This window comes from Grammomys surdaster, unplaced genomic scaffold (assembly GCF_004785775.1).
Source record: "Grammomys surdaster isolate TR1022 unplaced genomic scaffold, NIH_TR_1.0 125780, whole genome shotgun sequence".
NCBI lineage: Eukaryota > Metazoa > Chordata > Mammalia > Rodentia > Muridae > Grammomys > Grammomys surdaster.
In genome coordinates this window covers 1,915,825-1,929,089 of record NW_021620611.1, presented here as the reverse complement: position 1 = coordinate 1,929,089, position 13,265 = coordinate 1,915,825, and positions in this window count along the sequence as shown.

Below are 13,265 nucleotides of genomic sequence, written 5' to 3'. Positions count from 1 at the left end.
ATTCAGCCTTCCAAAAGTCTTAATTGCTATGAATTTTTTTCAAGTATATATCACAGCATAATCACTACTATAATTGAGAGATAATGTTAGAGCATGAGACTCTTAGTCTAAGTGTCATGCTGGGTGCCAGACGACAGTCTGTGGTTTTGCCTCCCTGATAAGCCTTTCAGGGCGGTAAAACACAATGGTGACAGACTGTATATCTCTCTTGCTTATGGAAACCAGTTTGTGGCTGGAATGTTGTTCAGGGAATGCAGAATTCAGTCTAGTATAGGGGTTCCAGTCCATGATCTTCTGGGCAAGAAACAGAGAAATCTGCAGTGGATGTTGTGGTTCTCAAACTCCAGTGTACCCAGACACCTCTGGGAACCACAAGGAGTTGAGAATGAAGGTCTGCAGCCCATGATGAGCCCAGAACAGGGCAGAATCTGACTTACATCCAAATGAATGCCAAAAGTACAGAGGAGCTGGAAGAGAGACCTTTGAGAGGAGATCTAGGTGCAGCTCTTTATGACAAAGTACCCCTCACCCTCCTCCACCTCTGCCACCAATCCTTGATGGAGGAGCTAGTTCTTGCTTGTTCAAACTGTTTTATTCATGGTGGATGAGGATCCATATGTCTTACTCAGGGTGAAACAGGTTAAATACCTTTTGCAAGAAAGGATGCCCAGGAAGGGAAGCTCATTGGCTAAACACTTGGGGTCTAGCTAGATACCTCATTAGCATGGAGAACTCTAGGTTTTTAAGCTACAAGAACGGTTGTCATGGTTCTCTTAGTGTGGTGAAGTAGTCAGGTGTTCCAGGACAGGTAGTCTGGATGGGAGGTGATTTTAATTCTTACTAGTCTCAATGATGAGATTACCAGGATCTTTGAATGTGTTCTGACCTTACCAGTTTTTCTGTCTGGTGGCATGGTTCTACTTCCCCACACATTTCCATTTTTATTAATGTTTTTCTTTTGTCCTTTTGTAATAGTCAAATATCTCTCCAGTCTGTAACAGCTACTGATCTTTTAAGTGACTCAAGTGCTCTGTTCTTTTGAGAATATAAATTAAATGGATCTATACAGTTGTTTTAGTAAGGGTTTTACTGCTGTCAACAGAAATCATGACCAAGGGAACTCTTACAAGAACATTTAATTGGGGCTGGCTTACAGGTTCAGAAGTTCAGTCCATTATCATCAAGGCGGGAATGTGGCAGCGTCCAGGCAGTCATGGTGCAGGAGGAGCTGAGAGCTCTACATCTTCATCTGAAGGCTGCTAGCAGAATATTAGCTTCCAGACAGCTAGGATGAGGGTCTTAAAGTCCATGCCCACAGTGACACACCTACTCTAACAAGGCCACACCTCCTAATAGTGTCACTCCTTGGGACAAGCATATTGAAACTATGACAACAGTACATTTTTGTTTCTAGTTGCTTTTAGCTACTACTCTTTTTTTTTTAAGACATGACTTTTTTGGTAATTTTACATGGGAATGACATGTATTTAGATCATAACTGATCATGTATCACACCAACACAACCTCTATTTGACCATATCTTTTTTATTTAGCTTACATTGTTATTTTAGTTTTATGACAGCCAATTGCTGTTACATGAAGTTGAATAAGTAAGTTGTAGACATGCCTTTTCAACTGCTTTATTTCAGAAATCCAATTATCTCTTGTGTGTTCAGAACTGTAGAATGAGATACAAAGTGGACTCTCAGCTAATAGAGCATCATTCATTCCTGTATCATAACAAATTATTACCACTTATTCTAAAAATCTACTGTATTTTTAAGGCACTCAATTTAGCAATGCCTCTTGTTAGGAAAAGTGCCTTTCAAAGATGCTATGAGGAGCCCACCATGAAACTAAGCCATAAGCCGTCTATCTGTTCAGCAGCAGAACCCAAAGTCTAGGATCAAGACAATAAACTCCATTTTTTATAAGCATGGTCATGAATTTTTCAATCAGGCAAATTAATACATATTTTTATTTTAATAAGGAGCTAAAGATAACAAGAATGAATGCAGTCATTGAAACTTTCTTGATCTTGAATTTTTAAATTTTATATTTATATATTTTATATGTATTTTAACTGTAGCCTCTATCTTCCAGTTATGTTTATACATTTGTCAATGAAAATACTGGTGTCTTAATTTTACTTAAAAATTTGCTAAGGTTGGTTATACATAGGAATTGAAATATTAGATTTATACAAACAACTGCCTTTTTAAAACTTAATATTAATAACAAAATGGGATAGTTCTCTGTTAGGACTAGAGCAAGGCTCTCAGCATCTCTGGCCCTTATCTTCTTTCACATGCCAATGTCTTTCCAACATGAGAAACATCTCTTAAAACTTGGCAAGTGTTTACTTGTCATCTCTAAACTATAGATATTTTTAAATGAGGTATGTCAGTAACTAAGCAAACATTCCCTGTGACTTCACAATGTATTATACTTAGAATTCTTTTTAAAAAGCCAAATTTCTATCCTCCCCAATGCATTTAATTCTTTTAGTTTTCTCTTCTTTTCTTTTTCTCTATCTTTCTCTGCTGCTATCTCTATGTATGTCTGTCTCTCTGTGTCTCTCTCTCTCTGTCTCTCTGTCTCTGTCTCTCTCTCTCTTTCTCTCTTACTCTCTTTCTCTCTCTCTCTGTGTGTGTGTGTGTGTGTGTGTGTGAATGTGTGTGTGTTTGTGTGTATGTGTGTGAGATCCCCACTAGCCACTTACTCTGGTATCATTGAGGCAAGATCTTGCTATGTAGCCCATGCTGGCCTTTAACTCTCTTTGCATAGTTTCTGGATTTCTGGCATTTCAAGCAGGTATCAATGTGTCTAGCCAAATCTTTCAAAAGATATAGAAAGTATCAGGAGTGAAAGAATTAAACCTGTGTTGAATTCTGTACTCATTCATTGGACTAGATGCTTTTTGTTAATCCAGAAATGTTTCGCTCTAAGAAAGCAGTATGAATTGTAAAGAGCTTGGATGATATTGTCACACTTATCAAATCATCTTTTTATGATCTATACACTATTGCAGAGAACACAAAGATGTTACATTGTTTAAAATATGTGTGTATCTATTCTTCTATAGTTACTTAGAGTTGAGGGGAACACTGCTCAGTTCTGGTGGAACACGTGCTGTGGATACTATTGTTAGGCAGGTCTTTCTATACAATAGATTTACGTGTTAACTGAAACAGTCTTAGAGACACTGCCTCATGTGTTCTCATATCTCAAGCTTTGGCAAGCATGTGCACACACACCTGCATGTTACTGAATTTCAGGACATTATTCTAATTGAAAAGATTGCTCAGTTCAATGTTACTGAAGTAGATGACACAAGAATTCAAATGAACACTTGATTCAATGGGAGCAGACTAGTTTTCTGTCTTTTGTTGCTCAAGCCAGACAATTTTAAACTCTCTTAAAATAAAACCTTTGGACAAAGATGCCCTTGCTGTGAATAAACATGGTCCTGCTAAGGTCTTATCAAATCTCTATTTCCACCTTCCATCTCTCTAAGCAGCCTTTTAAAATAATTTAATACATGGTGCCAGAAAACCCATCCCTGAGTATCCACCCCTAGCAGCAGCTCTAGGACCTGAGGGCATGCAGGCTACCCCCGCCCCCTTCCTCTCAAGTAGCCTTTTTTTTTTTTTTGCTCTCTCTCTCTCTCTCTCTCTCTCTCTCTCTCTCTCTCTCTCTCTCTCTCTCCTATCATATCTATCATCTATCTATCTATCTATCTATCTATCTATCTATCTATCTATCTTTCAACTTACTGTCTCACATGATACAGTCTGACCTAGGTGGAAGGCTACACTGCATTCTACCAGAACATGAATGTAACATAGCAGAACAGTATAAGGTAATCCACTGGACCTAAGTCAGAAGTGTCCTAGTTAGGTTTCGCAGCTCAGTGGAACTTTATTCAGTAAGACCTGGCCAGTGGAAGGCACCTATGCCTTTCTGATGACTGCAAGAACCAGGCAAGAGCTCTGAGAATCCTCCACTGGCCCTACTCCCTTGAACTGTAATGTTGGAGAGTTCCCCTTAACTTTCCAGATATTTGAAGACATAGCAGATGCTCTATGCTCCTAGATTTTGACCTATTTTCATTTTCTTCTTCTCCTTCTCCTCCTTCTCCTTCTCCTTCTCCTCCTTCTCCTTTTTCTTCCTCTTCCTCCTCCTCCTCCTCCTTCTTCTTCTTCTTCTTCTTCTTCTTCTTCTTCTTCTTCTTCCCTAAGCTCCTGGACTCTGTCCTTGGTTCCAAGTTCACTGTTCCAAAGTACATACCCTCATCTTGGCTGTAGGCCAATATAAAGACTTTCATGTTGGAAACAGCATATTGAGTTAACTTGTTCAGCTCCTGGTCCAAATGTACATTTGACAATTTCTGAAACATGTACACTTCTGAAACAAATTGAGAACTTTTGATTTTTGAATACTGTCTTAGTCAGGGTTTATATTGTTGCAACAAAACATCTTACCAAAAAAAAGCAAGTTGGGTGGGAGGAAAGAGGACTTATTTGCTTTACACTTTCACATCATTGTTCATCATAGAAAGAAGCCAGGATAGAACTCAAACAAGGCAGGAACCTCATGGCAGGCAGGAATGGATGCAGAGGCTATGGAGGTATGCTGTTTACTGGCTTGCTTTCCCTCGATTGCTCAGCCTGTTTTTTTTTTTTCTTTTTGTTTTTGAGAGGCATGTACAATTAGTTTATATCCTGACCACAGTTTCCTCATCCTCCTCTCCTCCCAGACCTACCCCCCCCAAGCCACATTCGCTCCTCCCTTTCTCTTCAGAAAAAAAGAGGCCTCCCATGGGTATCAAGTTGCAATAGACTACTGTGCATCTTCTATTGCGACTAGAAGAGGCAACCCAGTTAGGGGATAAAGGAAAGGGTTCCAAAGACAGGCAGCAGAGACAGAGACAGCTCCTGCTCCCTCTTAGAAGTTCGACATGAAGACCAATCTGCACAACTGCTATATAGGTTCAGAGAACCTAGGTCATTCCCATGCCAGCTCCCTGGGTGGTGGTTCAGTCCCTGTGAGCCCCTATGGGGTCAGGTTAGTTCTTTAAGTGGTTTTAATTTACAATGTTCTAATGCAACGGTTCTCAACCTGTGGGTCATAACCCCTTTGGGGGTGTAAAACAACCCTTTGACAGGGATTGCCTATCAGATATCCAGGATATCAGATATTTATGTTATGATTCATAACAGTAGCAAAATTACAGTTATGAGATAATAAAAAATAATTTTATGGTTGGGGGTCACCACAACATGAACTATTTTGAGGTGTCACAGTGGTGTCTCAACCTATTTTGAAGGTTGAGAACCAATGCTCTAATGAATAAGAATATTGAATATTTTAAATATTTACTGGCTATTTGTTTTGTTTTTACTTAAGAAGTGTTTATAAAATTCAGCATTCCAATGTGCTGATTGGATGATTTAGTTTCTAGTTGTGTGTGTGTGAGAGAGAGAGAGAGAGAGAGAGAGAGAGAGAGGGAGAGAGAGAGAGAGAGAGAGAGAGAGAGAGAACTGGTTCTCTCCTTCCATCTTTATGTAGGTTCTAATGATCAAACTCAATAAACTTCTGGGACAAGTGCCTTTACCTGCTGGGACATCTCATGAGTCCTTGGTACTTGATTCTTGAAGTTCTTTATATATTCGATGTATCAATTCACTGAAGTGTAGTTGGCAAATATTTTCCCCACTATATAAAGTAGCTCTCCGTTTTGGTGGTTTTTTCCTTGGCCTTGCAGAATTTTGTAGTTTCATGCAATCCCATTTGTCAGGTCTTGCCGTTACCTCCTGTGCTTTGGAATCCTTTCCTGGAAGCCCTTACCAGTCTTCCCTGAAAGTCCATCTTCAGTCTTACCTACGCTTCCTCTAGCAGCTTCCAAGTCCTGTCTCACATTAAGGGCTCTGATAGCACACTGATGTGTGTACAAGTGTGCAATATAGATCTAGTTCATTTGTAGACACAGGAAATCCACTTCTCCCAGCGCTATTTCTTAAAGCAGTTACCTTCTCCCGAGGGGTTGTTTTTTTTTGACCCTTGTGAAAATTTTGGTGGCTGTGGCTACATGGATTTGTTTCAGAAATTTCTTTTCTCTCCCACTGGTCTACACATCAATTTTTTTGTCACAGTGCATGCTGTCTCATCCTGTGGCTCTGTGATGTTAGAAAAAAATTTCTAAACAAATGGATCCAAGAGGCAAGCTGGAGTAGCAATTCTATTATCTAATAAAATAGACTTTCAACCAAAATTAATCAAAAGAGTCAGGGAAGGATAGTTCGTACTTATCAAAGGAAAAATATCTACTAAGATGATATCTCAATTCTGAACATCTGTGTCCCAAACACAAGGACCCCCACATTTACAAAGGAAACATTGCTAAATGTGCACGGAATCCCATACATTAATAGTGGGAGCCTTCAACACCCAACTCTTACCAATCAACAGGTCATATAGAAAAAAGCTAAACAGAAAAATAATGAAAGTAACTGACATTATGAATCAAGTGGACTTAACAGACCTTTACAGAATATTTCACACAAACACAAAATAATATACACCTCATGAATTCTTATCCAAAACTGACCATATAGCTAATCACAGCACAGTCCTCAACAGATAAAAGAAAACTCAAATAACGCCTCTTATCTTATCACCTGACCATAGATTAAAGCTGGACCTCAACAACAGAACACCAGAAAGTCTACACCCTCATGGAAACTGAACAACTCTCTACTCAGTGATCTCTCAGTCAGGGAAGAAATTACGGAAGTAATTAAAGACTTTCTAGAATTCAATGAAAATGAAGGCGCAGCATATCCAACTTTATGGGACACAATGAAAAGAGTAATAAGAGGAAATTTCATATCACTAAGTGGCCCCCATAAATAAATTAGAAAGTGTTCATTTCATACCAGCAATTTAAAAATACATCTGAAAGCGCTAAAAGACAAAAGGAAGCAAACACACTGAAGAGGAGTAGAAGGCAGGCCATCATCAAAATCAGGCCTGAAACAAAGAAATCAATACAAAGAACCAAGAGCTGGTTCTTTGAGAAAATCAGCAAGATAGATAAACCTTTAGCCAAACTAACTAAAAATCAGAGAGATGGTATTCAAATAAACAAAATCAAAATAAAAAGAGAAGTGTAACAACAAACAATGAAGAATTTCAAAGAATCTTTAGGTCTTACGTCAAAACTCCTCTAAAATGGAAAACCTTAACAAAGTGGATGATTTTCTAGGCAGATACCACTATCAACATAATCCACCATATAAACAAGCTGAAAGAGAAAAAAAAATCACATGATCATCTCATTAGATGCTGTAAAGGCCTTTGACAAAATCCTTCTTGTTCAAACATCTCTTCTTGTTCAAAGCCTTGAAGAGATCAGGGATACAAGACACAAACCTAAACATAATAAAAGCAATATACAGCAAGCCAATAACCAACATCAAATTAAATAGAGCAAAACTTACAGCAATTTTACTAAAATCAGAGAAAAGACAAGACTCCCCACCTTCTCCCTATCTATTCAATATAATACTTTAAGTTCTAGCTAAAGCAATAAGACAACTAAAAGATACAAACTGAAAAAAGCCAAAATACTGTTATTCTTGGATGATATGATATGAGTGACGACAAAAATTCTGCAAGGGAACTCCTACAGCTGACAGACACCTTGATATCCAGTGGGTGGATACAAAATTAACTCAAATAAATCAGTATTCCTCCTTTATACAAATGATAATTCATCTGATAAAGAGACTAGGGAAACAACAATGTTTAAAATAGCCACAAATCATATAAAATATCTTGGTGTAACTCTAAGCAAGTAAAAGACATATATGACAAGAACTTCAAATCATTGAAGAAAGAAATTGAGGAAGATATCAAAAGATGGGAAGATTTCCCATGCTCATGGATTGGCAGGATTAACATAGTGAAAATGTCCAGTTTACCAAAAGCAATCTTCAGATTCAATGCAATCCCCATAAAAAATCCACACAATTCTTTACAGACCTTGAAAGAGCAATTCTCAACTTCACACAGGAAATAAAAAAATCACTGTACTACAAGCTGTACTACAGAGTAATAGTAATAAAAACCATGTGGTATTGGTACAGAACCAGACAAATTGATCAATAGAATGGAATGTAAGACCCCGAAATAAATCCACATACTTATGGACACTTGATTTTTGACAAAAAAGGCAAAACCATACAGTGGAAAATAGAAAGCATCTTCAACAAATGGTGCTGGTTTAACTGGATGTCTGCATGTAGAAGAATGCAAATAGGTCCATGTCTATCACCCTGCACAAAACTCAAGGCCAAGTGGATCAAAATTCCCAATGTAAAACCCAATACAGCAGATCTAACTGAACAGAAAGTGGCAGTAGATACAGGACTATTTGGTACAGGGGACTACTTCCATAAGGGAACACTAATGGCTCAAGCTCTAAGATTACCAATTGATAGATGGGACCTCATAAAACTGAAAATCTTCTGTAAGGCAAAAGACACTGTCAATAGGACAAAATGACAGCTTACGTATTGGAAAAGGATCTTGATCATCTCTATCTCTGACAGAGGGATAATATCCAAAATATATACAGAACTCAAAAAGTTAGACACCAGCAACCCAAATACTTTGATGAAAAAAAAAATGGTGTCTGTAGACCTAAACAGAGAATTCCCAGCAGAGAAATCTCAAATGCTCAAGAAGTCCTTAAAGATATGCTTAAAGTCGTTAGTCATCAGGAAAATGCAAATCAACGCAACCCTGAGATTCCCATCTTACAGAATGGCTAAGATAAAAAACTCAAGAGATAGTGTGTCAAGGACCAGCCTGTACTTGGAGAGGGGTTCTGAGGAAGGGGTGTTTGAGGGCTGTGAAATGAATGACTCGAAGTCAAATCGTGGGTCCAAGCTGGCAGCCTTTGTTTTCAGATCTATCTCTCTCTCTCTCTCTCTCTCTCTCTCTCTCTCTCTCTCTCTCTCTCTCTTTCCTGCTCTAGACAGCGTTTTCTTGCTATTCTAAAAAGTCTCTCCATGAGACAGCCAGATTTCTACTCGAAAAAATGTTAGGGTTCAAGAATTGTTGTAAGAAGAGCCCAGACTCAAATACAAAGAGCGTTTATTCTGCAGAAACAACCAGCATGGCAGGGGTCACCACTACATCAAAATGGTGATGACCCCAGACAAAGGTATGCAGGCCTTCTTATAGGGAACTGAGAGGAACTCTCTAGAAGGATTAGGTAATCTCTAATGTGTTTAGCAGGGGCCAAAGCATTGACATTAGTACAATTTTGATTGGTTACTACATTTAGGTTAGGTAATCTAAAACCTCACTGGTAGGTGAAGGGATGTCCCAGATGGATTGCATTCCTGGGTCATGAATGATTAACCACCCGATGGGCTGCCCAGAATAAATGGCCGATTCTGAGATAGGATACCTCCCATTTATGTGGCTCTCTTCAGGTTGTTTCTTGGGTTGGAGAGTTTATTGTCTTGTTCCTAGACTTTGGGTTCTGCTGCTGAACAGACAGATGGCTTATGGCTTCGTTTCATGGTGGGCTCCTGGCACGGGTAACCTAGAACCTAGGTTCTGTGTAGAGACGAAAATGGAATGAATAGACTCCTTTCAACAACTCTCTATATTAGTAAAAATTCTAAAATCTCTCTGAATAGCTCATGAGTTTTCTGACCAAAGTCAGAAATCTGCTATAAAAAAATTCTTGAATCTTGGGACCAAGTCAAAAATCTTGTTAGAAAAATTCTAAAAGTAATTCTTGGTTTTCTGATCAAAATGAGAAAGCCAGAAAAATTTTTTAAAAAAGCTCTTGTTCGCTCTTCAGACAGCCTTCTCTGGATAGCTGCTAGGAAACATTCTGAAAAAGCTGTGTCAGCTCTCTGAAGTAGTTCCTGGGATTTCTAACCTTGGCCAGAAATACTGTTAGAAAAAATTCTGAAAGAGTTCACTGTCTGTGGATTTTCTGACTAAAATCAGAAATCCTGTTAGAAATTTTTTTTGAAGGACTGTGTTAGATCTGAAGAGATCTCTTGCTACAAAAATATTCAAGAAAAAGAAACTGCTATTGTTTTCTGCTAGCTCATCTCAGGCGGACCAAAAGGCCAGTTTTTTATTTTACATATCAATCCAGTTGTTTAATACAGGTTTCTTTTTGATTATCCTAGGAACCAGCATCCCATGACCCCATCCTCTAGATTCTTAGGAGACAGCAAAAGATTTCAGAGATCTGCCTGCCTCTCTTAAGCACAGACTATAAACTTGCTGGATGGAACTTACACTGAAATTATCATTTCCACTATGCCTGGACTCACTGTGTCCCAGGCTGACCTTGAACTGAGGAAGCTGCTTGCACTTCCTTTTCTCTGTCTTTGTATCTTTCTGAGAAGCTGGTCCATAGTGTAGCCTCCTCTGTAACTTTAGGTCTGTGAAATTCCTGATACAATTCATATTGCATCCTTATAGTTTTGCATAGTTTAGAAATTTTATATTTTCAAACTCATGTTTTTAGAGTTCTTTTTTACAGCTTAAGGGCTGTCCTGAAGGTCCCAGAGTTTACCATTTTTTCTAAAGATGTAGACACATGCCCCCTGAACTCATGCTGTTTCAGAGTATCTTGAAGTCACTAACATTAATAGGGAGGGCATTCCTGGGGTGAAAATATGTACATTATTATATAAATGAGCTTAACGCCCACAGCAGCCTTCGAAATTTGTGGAGGCCCATGTCTGCTGGTCCTGTCCCAGGGACAAGAACCTTGGTTCTGTTCCTACCAAGGCCATGACAGACTTGCCAATAGCATGTGCTGGTGAGGATGTGGAGCAAGGGAAACACTCCTCCATTGCTGGCAGAAGTATAACTTAGATAACCACATTGGAAATCAATCTGATGGCTTCTCAGAAAACTGGGAATAGTTCTACCTTAAGACCGAGCTATACCACTCCTGGGCATATACCCAAAAGATGCCCCACAATACAACTAAGCAGGGATGCTTACTCAACTATGTTCATGGTTGCTTTATTCCTAATAGCCAGAAACTGGAAAAAAAAAACCCAGATATTCCCCAACTGAAGAGTGGATAAAAATGAATGAATGGTACATCTACAATTAAAAACAAAGACATCACTTTCCAGGTGAATGGATAGAATTTGATAATGTCATCCTGGGTGAGGTAACCCAGATACAAAAGGACATGCAAAATATGTACTTATCTATAAATGGATATTCACCATAAAGTTTAGGATACCCATGTTATGCTCTACAGACCCAAAGAAACTAAACAAGAAGGAAGGCACAAGTGAGGATGCTTGAAACTCATTTAGAACAGAGTAATCACAGAGATAGAGGGAGGAAACTGGGTGGAAAAGGGGATGGGGGAGACATTTTACTCTATGTCACCATCGGGTGCTGGGCTAGTGGAAAACTCAGGGGATGGGGGAATGCAACCCCCGGCAAGCTGGGATCGGGGGAGGGGCTCAGCCAGAGTGAGAAATGATAGGCTGAGACTGAAGCTGGAGTTCCCTGACTCCCGGGCATCCAGTCACCTCTGGAAACAGGCAGGAACAGAAGGGGCCCACGGGTCTGCCAGGAGGAGTCTGGATCCACGGGTTCCCAAACTCCTGGACATCCAGATGGCACTGTAAGTTGTTGGAGTTGGGAATGGAGGGGGTCCATGGGCTCAGGACGACGCTGGGGTGGTGGGTGGAATGCGGAACTCCAAGTTAGCTCATCAGCGAGCTTAGTAGGCAATTGTCTAATAGCACGGAGGAGCTTTCTATCAGAGACTCAGGCAGCAAAATTGTGAAGAGGAAGGTTTTCTCCATGCTCCCTACAGCAGTTCTTGATGACAGAGACGGTCTTTGGTTCCAAACTGTTTCTTAATTGTTCATCATGGAAAACGGGTGCATACTACCTCCTGGGGGTGGACCAGAGATTAAACACCATTTGTAGGAAGGAATAGCCAGGAAGGGAACCTTACTGGCTAAACCCTTAATGTCTCTAGATACCTCAGTAGCATGGAGAACTCTGTTCTGGGCTATGCGACCCTTGGTCACATTCGTTTGTAGGGAGTGTGGTCACCTGTTCTGGGTTAGAATCTTGGTATGGAACAGGGAGACTTCTAATGTCCTCAGATAGGTGCTTGAGTGCCAGAGTCTCTGAACCCATTCAACCTTATCAAGTTTCCTGGCATGGTCCACTGCCCCACAGGGGATGACTGGAAATCCACACTTGGTGGGGGTGGAAAGGTGGGAGGCATCCAGAGGGTGTCCCAGAGACCTGGGATAGGGGAGGCCCCCAGGACTCAATGGAGCTGACCTTAGCTGAGACTCACAGCAGAGGAACTATGGAACCTGAAGAGGTCACCTCCTTCAGCCAGGCAGGAGTCCCATTGGAGCAATAGTGACAGCAACCCACTCCCCAAATTTTTGACCCAAAATTTATTCTGTCTACAAGAAATGCAGGGATGGGGGATGGAACAGAAACTGAGTGAATGGCCAACCAATAACCAGCCCAGTTTGGGACCCACCTCATGGGCAAGCACCAGTCCCTGAGACTATTAATAATAGTCATATGCTTACAGACAGTGGCCTAGAGAGGATCTACCAAGCAGCTGACTGAAACAAATGCAGAGACCCACAGCCAAATACTAGATGGAGCCCTAGGAACTCTTATAGAAGAGTTGGGGAAAGAATTGAGGGCCCCAAAGGGGATAGGAACTCCACAGGAAAACCAACAGAGTCAAATAACCTGGAGCCTTGGGAGCTCTCAAGGACAGAACTAACGATTATACAGGGGCTGAAACAATTCCCCCTACCCTTGCTGCATATGTATGTAGCATATGTGCAACTCAGTCTTCTTGTGGTCATCCAACAACTAGAGAAGGGGCTATCCCTAAAGGTATTGCCTATTTGAGGAATACATTTCCCCAATTGGACTGCCTTGTCTGGCATCAGTGGGAAAGGATGCATCTAGCCCTGCAGAGACTTGATGTACTGTGATGGGGGAATACGCAGCGGGGTCTCCACCCTTTCAAAGGAGAAAGGGAGGTAGCATGGGGAGAATTACTGTTTTAGTGGGAGACCAGGAGGGAGGCCCTATAAGATAGCAAACAATAATTTATAAGAGCACTCCCCTGGTCACTATTCTGTCAGCCTTGAAGTTATTAAGAGATGCACACCCCCAAATCCCTAAATGCAGTCCTGGTGACC